The 11,201-nt window shown below is 43.8% G+C and overlaps 1 pseudogene; it reads right to left on the bottom strand.

The window, feature by feature from the left end:
- Positions 1-6,429: 6,429 nt before the first annotated feature.
- On the bottom strand, positions 6,430-7,005 carry LOC131904502 (small ribosomal subunit protein eS7-like; annotated as a pseudogene).
- Between the last annotated feature and the right edge of the window lie 4,196 nt (positions 7,006-11,201).

The following is an 11,201-nucleotide window of genomic DNA, read 5'->3' as shown; positions in this document are numbered from 1 at the left end:
GAAAGAAAGAGAGAAGGATGTATTTGGGGTGTCCCCTGGAGGTCAGGGGGTATCAGATCTCCTGGACCTGGAGCTGGAGTCACAGCAGTTATAAACTGCCTGATGTGAGTGCTAAGAACTGAAGTCTGGGTCTCTCAGAAGAGTGACTTAGGTGCCCATTTCTCTAGCCCCTGTCTTGGTTAGGGTTTTTATGACCTTAACCATGACCCAAGCAACTTGGGAAGAAAAGGGTTTATTTCAGCTTATACTTCCACAATGCTGTTCATCATTAGAGGAAGTTAGGACAGGAACTCAAACAGGGCAGGGACCTGGAGGCAGGAGTTAATGTAGAGGGGTATTGTTTACTGGCTTGCTCCACATGGATTTCTTAGCCTTTCTTATAGAACCCAGGACCACCAGTGCTGTGGATATTGATCACTCTGCATGCTGGGAATGTGTTGATCTGATTTGGTTGATAAATAAAATGCTGATTGCCCAGTAGCCAGACAGGAAGTATAGTATAGGCAGGACAAGCAGAGAGGAGAATTCTGGGAATAGGAAGGTTGAGTCAGGAGACACTGCCAGCCACTGCTGCCATGAGAAGTAAGATGTAAAATACCGGTAAGCCACAAGCCATGTAGCAACTTATAGATTAATAGAAATGGGTTAATTTAAGATATAAGAACTAGATAGCTAGAAGCCTGCCACGGCCAAACAGTTTTAATTGATATAAGTGTCTGTGTGTTTACTTGGGTCCAAGTGGCCAGCTGCAGGGCCATGGGAGCCACACAGGAACAACATAACTTCAGTTACACAGCATCCCAGGGATTGGCACCACACACAGTGGGTTGGGCCATTCCCCATCAATCACTAGGGAAATGCCCCATAGCTCAGTCTTCTGGATACATTTCTTTTTTTAACTTTATTTTACATACCGATCACACTTCCCCCTCCCTTCTCTCCTTCCATTCCCTCCCCTCCAACTCCCATCTACTCCCCTCCCCAATCTATCCACTTCTCCTCCATCTCCATTCAGAAAGGATCAGACTTCCCGTGGGTTTGAACATAGCATGGCACATCAAGTTGAGGTAGGACCAAGCTCCTCCTCCTGTATAAAGGCTGGGCAAGGCAATCCAACATGGAGAACAGGTTCCCAAAAGCCAGCTAAGTGCCAGGGACAGGCCCTGATCTCACTGCTAGGAGTCTTACAAACAGACAAAGCTATACAACTGTCACACTCCTGCAGAGGGCCTAGGTCAGTCCCATGCAGGCTCCCTAACTGTTGGTCCAGAGTCCATGAGCTCCCACGAGCTCAGGTCAGCTGTCTCTGTGCGTTCCCTGGATATGTTTTCTTAAACTTTAGCTTGTGTCTTGGAAGTTGACATGGAATTATCCAGCACACCTCCTAAATTAAAAATAAAGTTAGATTCAAAAATACATTTATTCATTTCATATGTGTGAGTGTTTAGTCTGCATGTAAATATGTGTATTATGCACATGCCTGGTTCCTCAGAAGCCAGAAGAGGGGGTTGCATCACCTGGAGTTCTAGTTACAGATAGTTGTGACCCATCACGTGGGTGCTGGGAATCAAACTTGAATCCTATGGAAGAGCAGCCAGTGCTTTTAACCTCTGAGTCATCTCTCATGTGAAATTCTGAATGTATAGAAACTCATGTTCAGTTAGATCATGCTTCTTCCTTCTACCCAGTTACCTCCTTTCCTTTCATTGAATGATATTCATGAAAAGTAAAACTATACTGAGCTTCCTCAATAGTAACATATTGTTAAAAACAACAGCAATTTGTCAGCATCATAGCATGTGCCTTTAATCTCACCATTCAAAAGACTGAGGCTGGCAGATCTGTGAGTTTGGGGCCAACTTGGTCTACATAAGGAGTTCCAGGTCAGCTAGGGATATAGTGAGATCCTGTCAAAAAAGAAGGGGGGGATGGGTAGAGGAAGGGAGGAGAGGGGAGGGGGGTGGAAAGGGAAATCAGAAAAACAGCAGAGCTTTAAGTAGTATCATCTTTAATCCCAGCATTCAGGAAACTGAAGAGAAAAATCATGAGTTCAAGGCCAGCCTGGACCTGTGGTGAGACTCTTTCCTAAAACAGAAAGAACGTGGACAACAACATTCAGTGTTGAGAACTTCTGGAGGAGAGGAAAGAGAATCCAGTCATCCCTTCTCCTATAGTGTTGACTCATGTGCAAGTCGACAAGCTGACTAGGGTAGGAGTAGGGTGTGAGGCTGAGGAAAAAACAGAGACAGAAGGACAGACAGACACAGAAAATCAGTGCTGGGAGAGCTTCTGGTCAGTACCAGAAAAGCCCTGAGTTCACTTCACAGCCAGCTTACACACAAACTGAAAGGCTAGGGTAGAACAAAGCACAGCACAGGCGGTCTAGCCTGCCCGTGATCAAGGAGCAGGCGGTTTTGTTCTCTCAAACATGTGCCACCTGCTAACATCAGCAGCCTGCCTCTAACTGGGCATTTGCTAAATAATCAGTTCTCCTACAAGCTAACCAGGACTTTTCACAGCCCCTGTACTTTTCCCAGAAGCCTTATCAGAGATTTCTCACAGCTTCTGAAGAGACTAGAGCAAGCAAGCTTTGAACTCTTTTGGGTCAGAGTGGACTTTAGCTGCGTCACTGTGGGCTCCCACACCAGCTGAAAGGATGGCTGTGACATTCAGCCCTGCCCCAGCCATGAAGCAGTAAAGACAACAAAAGTAGCATTTGGCACAGACATTCTGTGAACTGCACAGTGGAAGAGGCCCCAGGTAGTCGGGCTTGTGAAAACACTCTATACTTTGCAAAAGATCAAATGACCGTGAAATTGAGATGAATACTAAAATCAGAATGACAAACTAAACAAGAATCTGTAATTGTAATTTCACTAATCCCCACAGCTTTCAGTCATTCCAATTGGAGAAGGCTCCACAGAGTCACAACATCCAGTTTAGAGGATATCTAATGATGGGTATACCGTAATACTCTCCACGCCAAGCTAAGGTGTACCATAACACTCTCCACACCAAGCTAAGGTATACCATAACACTCTCCACACCAAGCTAAGGTATACCATAACACTCTCCACACCAAGCTAAGGTATACCATAACACTATCCACACCAAGCTAAGGTGTACTATATGTAACACTCTCCACACCGAGCTAAGGTATACAATAACACCATTCACTAAGCAGTGAGACTCCACAGAAGAATGAACATAAAGGGCAGAAGATTCAAAACATCTAATGTTAAGCTATTTGTCATTCAACAGACCCTTAGCTAGATTGTTCGTAGTCCCTTATGCTGTCCCTGTCTTGTGGAAATGAAGACAAATATCCTTTGTAAAGGAGGAAAAAGAGGAGAAGAGATGGTGTCAAACTTGTTCTCACAAAATGTTTAGTATGCATACCTCCTTCCAAATAGTAGTTCATTTGGACACACCAAAAGAATATATCTAATAAAGCAGAAAACATATCCCGTAACAACTAAAATTAAACTGGGCCTGATGGTATAAAACTACAATCCCAGATACTTGAGAGGCTGACACAAGATGACAAGTTTCAGGCCTGCCTGGGCTACAGAGTAGGTTTAAGTACAGCCTGAGGGGGAGAAAACATACATACATACATACATACATACATACACATTAAAAGTATATAAAGCACATGCCTAGCATGAGTGAGGTTCCCCTAGACAACTAAAATTGTGGAGTGACAGAGAGATGGAGGGAGAAAAGGAGGGGAGGAGGGGAGGGAGGGCAAATAGCCAACTCACTCACTAGTCTAAGACAAACTCTCATTTTGTGTGTACCTGAATACAAACACCAAACACAGGCTGGTTTGTATGTAGCCTCTTTGTGGTGATATTTTATTTGTGCTCTAACAAATAAAGCTTGCCTGGGGATCAGAGGAAAAAGCCAGCCACTATATTAAATATAGAGATCAGGCAGTGGTAGCACACACCTTTAATCCTAGCATTCGGGAGGCAGAGATTCATCTGCATCTCTGTGAGTTCAAGGCCACACTGGGAACAGAGCCAGATGTGGTGGTACATGCCTTTAATCCCAGCACTAACTGTGGAGGTCTGGAGGTCTGTACAGACAGGCAAGAAGCAATATAGCTGGGCAGAAAGAGGAAGTGATGTAGCTGGGTGGAGAGAGGAAGTGAGATGACAGAGCATATATAGGTGTGAATATTCTATCCCTCTGGTCTTTCAGCTTTCACCCCAATATCTGGCTCCAGGTTTTTTATTAATAAGACTGTTTTACAATTTGTGTTACATCCCTTGCTTTTGTTTGTTGGGCTTTCTTGTTTGTTGGTGTTAGATGTGTGCTAGGATGGGATTGGAGAACTTACTTCTCCTGCCTGGCTTTTCATGTCCTTCCACTTGCATTCTAACATTGAGTTCTCCAATGTCCTACATTTCTGGTTTTTTTTTTTTTTTTTTTTTTTTGTCAGAGACCAAACATGGACCATGGAAAAGTATTAGCTAGGCCAGAGAACAAGCCCCTACCCTAAACCAAAGATAAAGAACAGGTCAGGCAGGTCAGGTAGCATAGCAACAGAACAATGGGCCCTGACCAGTGACCTTACCACCTAGCAGCCTCACGACTTGCACGTAGCCCTTCACCTGCACGTAGCCCTTCACCTGCACGTCCCCCTTCACCTGCACGTACTGCACGTCGTGCACCCCTTCCCTCCTTCCCTCCCCTCCCATGCTATATAAGCCTTGCTGAGGAGAATAAAATTTGCAGCTTGATCAGAACACACTGTCTTGCTGTCGTCCTTTCGTGTCTCACCCGTCCCTCTCATTCTCTCCCACAGGTGGGTCGCCCCCATTGACACCCCGCTGGCCGGGGCATTTTTTTTTTGGTTTTTCGAGACAGGGTTTCTCTACGTAGCTTTGCGCCTTTCCTGGAACTCACTTGGTAGCCCAGGCTGGCCTCGAACTCACAGAGATCCGCCTGGCTCTGCCTCCCGAGTGCTGGGATTAAAGGCGTGTGCCACCACCGCCCGGCCTTACGTCCTACATTTCTGAACTAAGACATGTAAGAACCAAAGCAAATGAGAATGGGAATAATGGGAGAAAGGTCTGAAGTTTACAGAGGGAAAATGATAATCAGAAGTGGGGTAGGAACATTGAGGTTAAAACTCCTCTGATTAATTGGATCAAACTTTGGTTTTCTTTAGTTTCCTTGAGCCATTTGTGTCTATTTTTTATTATGAATTTTTTAAATTCATTTTACATACCAAGGATTCCCCTCTTTCTCTTCCCAACCCACCCTTTATTCCCTCCTACAAGAGGAAAGGCCACTCATGGGGAGGTACATTTAGTGTGTCTACTCTTGCAGACTGAGAAAGCGGAAGCTCAAAGGTTGGTCAGTAGTCAGCTTACTGGCCCTGGTACCAATTTCAGCAGTCATCACATTGATACTTTATTTAACCCCATAACTTTCTCAACTAGCAGTCACCTCGCACACCAGAGGGCTGCCTACTCCTGATTTTCACATCTGGGTCTCCTGTGATACTATTGTTCGGCTTTCTTAGGTATCATAATTAGGTAGAGGTAAATGAAGAGAAATGCATCCCCATACTCCATGAAAGTCCTTCCAGCTAATCTCACTCATCTCAACTTATCTTGAGCTCAATTTAGAAATAAAAAGAGCACAAGTAAGGAGAAAGTTTGCCCTAAAGTGTTGCATTTAGACAATGTAAATATTGCAGTGATCACTTAGGGAAACATTGTTTCATAGGAGTGTATTTATTACCTTTTCATACAGGACACAGTGGAACTTGTGTGTATCTAGAAGGTTAGGTTCCTGCTGACATGCAATGGCTGTCATTAGAAGGAACAGAATAGTCTAGAAGCCAACAGCCAGGCACCATCAAGATTCTTTTCTTGAGGCTAATGAAATGGCTCAGTGGTTAAAAGCACTTGCTGCTTTTGTAGAAGACCTGGGTTTGATTTCTAGCACATGAATCAGGCAGTTCACAGCTATTTGTAGCTCCAGTTCCAGGGAATCCAATGCACTCTGTCCTCCAAAGGCATCTGCACATAAACCCATGCAGGCATTTACCACATGCACATAAATAAAAGTGGAGGGTTTTGCTTCCATCTTTTATCTTCCTTCTGAACTCCCCCTCCCTTTTTGACACAGTGTCATAGTCCATATTGACCTCAAATATTTTTTTGGTCTGCCTCAGCCCTCTGAGGTTACAGGAATGTTCCACTGCACCGAGTTACCATCCTAATTTTAAGATAAATAGATATGGATGAGATGAGAGTGAAATTGAAGGGAAAGGCGGAATAAAATAACGAGAATGAAAATAAAATGCTTTTCATAATATTTTAAATTCAGTAGTGCAATTTTCTAGAATTCTACAATGTTAAAATTATATATATATTTTACTATGAATGACACTTTTTTCAGTCATTTTCTTCACAACTGAAACTCTGGGAATTCAAAATTAACATCTTTGCCTGTGAGCTTCTTATACACACCAGAAAAAGTTTCAACATTGTGCTCCACGTTGTTCTGCTGGGCTTTGTCTAAATGAACCTTTATGAGCAGGCTGCCATCCAGTTTCACCCGGATCTTCTTCCCCACAATCTCACTTGGAAAGACCAAGTCCTCAAGGATGGCATTGTGCACCTCAGTGAGGGTATGGCTTCTGGGGCGCTTCTGCTTATTTTTCGTGCGGCTTTTCCCAGTTGGCTTGGGCAGAATCCTCCTCTGAGCAATGAAGACCACGTGCTTCCCACTGAACTTTTTCTCCAATTCACGAACCAGCCGGACTTGAAGACTTCAGCTGAGGAACTGGTACAAAAATTATGAGAGCTTTCCGGCCACCACCAACTTCAATTTCCTTGGCGGCGGTGATGTTCAGTTCCCGCAGCTGAGCCTTGAGATCGGAGTTCATCTCCAGCTCAAGCAGCGCCTGGGAGATGAAAGACTCGAACTCGTCGGGCTTCTCGCCATTGAGCTTCACAATCTTGGCGCTCGAGCTGAACATGGCTCGTCCTTACAGAGTGCCGGCTTAGAAAGAGCTAAAATTCTATATTCTTAATGACCACAAACACATTTCAGAAGAGCACAAAGCTGTGTCTCCTATTGGTCTTTAGAATTCAGACTCTGAAGGGAGTCCTGTCCATCAGCAGAGTCACCATAGTACCAATGAGTCAGAAGTGTCTACTCCAGAGACAGCAAGTAGAATAATGGCACCTTCCCATCATCCTTTTAAGCCCTAGGAGAACCTTTGGTTTCTTTAAACTTACCTGGCTCTTCCTTTCAACTCAGCATCTTAGTTAAACATGGTCCTCACCCTCCTGCACTCCTGGACAGTCTCTTACCTTAATTCTTTGCATTGTACCTAACTTTTTTTTCCTGATAATATGTTTTTAACCGAAAAAGGAAAGAAATTGCTTCATGATGCCTAGTGGTATTCACACATACGCTTTCTCTCTATATTCTCATTGGAACCTACCCATTTTGTGGAGAAAACACAGCAGGAATTAGGTATTCGATGTGGGAATTCAAGATGCCAGGGGAATAATATAGCAGGGAGTATAACATATTGGGAACTTACTGACAGACGTAGGATCCTGAGCATCAGCAAGACCACGGGGAGCCCCATTATTTGGGCCAGAAAAAGGAGATGTTTAGTTGTTAGTGTTAGGTCTGAGTTGTTTAAGGAAATAAAAGAATGAGCCTGGCCTCTGTAGAAGTAGATGAAGTTTAACGGCCTCTCTGTGGAAGTGGAGAGTGTACCCAGGCATGGGGGGTAGGGTCTTTATAAGGCAGAAGGAATATTTGGGGAGGAAAATTTATCTTAGATTTGTTCTTTATAGCTTCAAGGCAAATAATGCCAGCGTGTGTGCTCACCCCTGTGCTGACTTTCTTGTCAAACAGGTGTTCTTATTGATAAGGTGACGTGGGAGGGTGTTTCTCAACTTGTTTGACATTCATTTTGTTAGGTCATTAACCCTTTGGTCAGCACTGGGGGCACTGAGCAGTGCACACTGTTAATCCTAGCAAATCTATCACACTGTGCACATCTCTAGTCTGGGCACTGGGGAGGCAGAGACAAGTAGATCTTTATAAGTTTGAGGCCAGCCTGGTCTACACAGAAAATTTTAGGACATCCAATGTTATATAGAGAGACCCTAACCCCACCCCCAAAAAATGACATCCAAACTGCACTGTAGCTGACTTCTCCTGGTACTAATAAAGCCTCCAGTCACATCCTTGGTGCTGCCAGCCACAGTCATAGCACACCATTGTAATATCACATATAGTAATGTGCTGAGAAACTATGGTGAGTGCTGCTGATCATGATGTTTTCTATCTAAGATGTCTGCAGTCACACCTAGATGAATCCAAATACTGGCTTTGAAAAAGGGACAGCTCTTCTCTTAAAAGGGGAATAATACCATCCTACGATCCTCTTGGCTGTTCCAATGGCCAAATGACATATTTCTGCTATATGCAGCCTGGGACAATAATTACAATGTAAGCAGCTTATGGGAAAGCTCCTGAAGATGGGTAGGGAAAGGAAAAATGACTCCAGAAGGGTAGGACACAAACAAATGGGGGTCAGATGGCTTGAGTGTGTATGCCTAGGATCTGGAGAAAGTGATGAAACACATATCTATGTGTCCCAAAGTATAAAAGAGCTTAATTTTAGAGTTGTGTTTGGGGTAGAATGATCATTGGCAGATCTGGCTGCCCTCAGGTCCTTCTGCAGCTTTGGAGGTACATTGTTAGTGAGGGCTAGGGTGTCATTAGGATACCATGAGCCAATGCTCAAATACTTCTCCAGTGGCAGGAACTGTGCCACAATTATTAGTCCTTGCTCAAGAACATTTTCATCAGTAAAGTTTAACATCTTAGGTTTGAGCCAACTATGAGTTCACCATAGCATAAACTCTGATTTCTTACATTCTCTTCTCTCTCTTTCTACCAGAGCCTGCAATTTATCATAGAAGTAATAGTAATACTAATAAAAATAAATATGAGGCTAGAGATATAGCTCAGTGGTTAAGAGCACTTTCTGCTTTTGCAGAGGACCCAAGTTCCCAACACCCACATCAGGCAACTCACAACTACCTGTACTTCCAGCTCTGGAGGATCCCATTTCCTCTCCTGGCCTCTTTAGGAATTGCATTCATATGCACAAACCCACACATGTACATGCATATATACACACACTTAAATTTAAAAAAGAATTGTGAGCTTGTCTATGGGAGCCCACAAAGGTTTCCTAGTGAGATCTGAGTTTGCTTTACACAGCAGAGCTGCATCAGGGGATGGCTGGACCATGTATAAGGTCACCAGGTGTTTGGGATGGTCTGCACTTGGCTGTATCGTGTGTGGGGGGGTGTCTTCTGCTCCACCCCTTGGCATTCCTTTAAAAAAAAACCCTTTAGTAGAGACAGAAGGGGCTGGAGGGTTTGGACCCAGGCCCTCCAGAGTCTATCCTGTGTTTTCTATCTGTTTCTCTCTATATGTCCTTCTATCTACAAATTCCTCATTTCTCCCTGCTCAAGAGTACCCTGGGGGAATAAGAGGGAGCTGGTCTCCCTCAAATGGCACTGGGAACAGGGACAACCAGAGTACTTGGTGAAAGTTTTGGAGAATTCCCCATGGGAAGCAGTTGGACAACTTCAGTGTTGTAGAAGTAAAGGTGGGGGGTTTTGTTCTCAGGAGGATGAAAAAAGAAACTGGAAGTATGTCTGAACCATAAGGCTGCAGCATAGAATCTTCTCTATCAAGACTTCTCTCTTTCTGTCTCTCTTAAATTTCAATCTATGAAAAATAAGGAAAAGACTTGGAAAAGTATAGCTTAAAGTAAGGAGCAAGACAGAGGAACCATATCCTTAATTTTCTAATTATGGGGTTATGAATGCAAAATTCTGGGGAAAGATCAGAGGAAAAAAAGTGGGCAGAAAAAGATTCCTATGGAAGCTTTTGGTCTGGAGACAGCTGAAGTGCTCAGACCAAGCAGCAGAGGAAAGAGATTTCCCCTGAGGCAGATATGAGCAAAGAATTAGTTTTCTCCTGGCCATGAAGCCAAAAAGTTTAGAAAACAGAAGTTTTGGGGAAAACTTAGCAATCACTCTCTCTAAAAAACTAAAAAGACTTTTAGATCTTTGCTTCTCAGAGATTTCTCTTTCTGTAAGGGCAAAATTAGATTTCACCTGGAGACGTCAGTATGGGAGAATTACCTGTAATGGCTTTTAGAAACAACAAACCTCTTGGAATATGGCAAATCCTCTCTGTTAGTAAAAACAGCAGCCAGAAGTTCCCTGTGGTTAGCAAGAGAGTGTAGGAAGAAAGCTGAAGCAGAGACAGCTTCTCCCAGCCTGAAGCCACAGCAGGGGCCTTATGGGACCTGGGGAAGAGCTACTGGCCAGGAGAATCAAAGCTGAGCCTCTCAGCTGCAGGCATCTGATGTGTCAGGGGCTTTGTAGCAGGGAGTAGAGACAAGCCATGACAACTATCCCCGAGAAAAGCTTTCTTTTCTATTGGGAAAAACAGTCTCTCTAAACAGCTGGGGGAAAGCTTTGTTGTGAGTACTTTCACTGACCTCATAACTCAAAAAAGCAAGCCCCAAAGGAATTTTGCTTAAGGCTTGGAGAGAGCTGCCTGCAAGCGGGCAGGTACACTCAGCTCCAGGAGCAGTGTCAGGAAGGGGCAATGCCTAGCAATGCCAGTCTGGGAAGAGTGAAGATCTTGCAATCTCCCGTGGTAAAGAACCAGGAGGCTTTGCTCAGGCCTCCTGTGCTGAAAGTAGAAACTTGGCTTTGGCCAGGGAAAGGGAAATAGAAATGGCGGACCTGAAAAGAACTATGGGAAATGAAGTCTGAAACATAATGATGCCATAGAGAAATGCATCCTGGGAAATGTAGTGCATAGAAGCAAGACAGCATAGGCAATCTGCTATGCAGAAAAGGCATACAAATTGGGATAAAAACTTTCAAACTCTCAGCTTAAAACTGCTTTTTTCCGAGAGCTGCTAAAAAGCTTGGCTTTACCTCCCAAAAACACCAAACAGGTGATCAAAAGCTTGTCTCTCAGGAGACATTTAAAATGCTAATAACATTTGTCAGTAAGCCACTTTAAAAATCCTTAAAAAACCAAGGGAAAGTAGTCCATATAATGAACATTGCTTTAGATATGAAAAAACTTATGGGCAAATAAAAAGGTTCTTT

This window comes from Peromyscus eremicus, chromosome 2 (genome assembly GCF_949786415.1).
Source record: "Peromyscus eremicus chromosome 2, PerEre_H2_v1, whole genome shotgun sequence".
In the NCBI taxonomy this organism is placed as follows: Eukaryota; Metazoa; Chordata; class Mammalia; order Rodentia; family Cricetidae; genus Peromyscus; species Peromyscus eremicus.
Note: the sequence above shows the minus strand (reverse complement) of the source record. Positions and strands in the feature narration are given on the sequence as shown.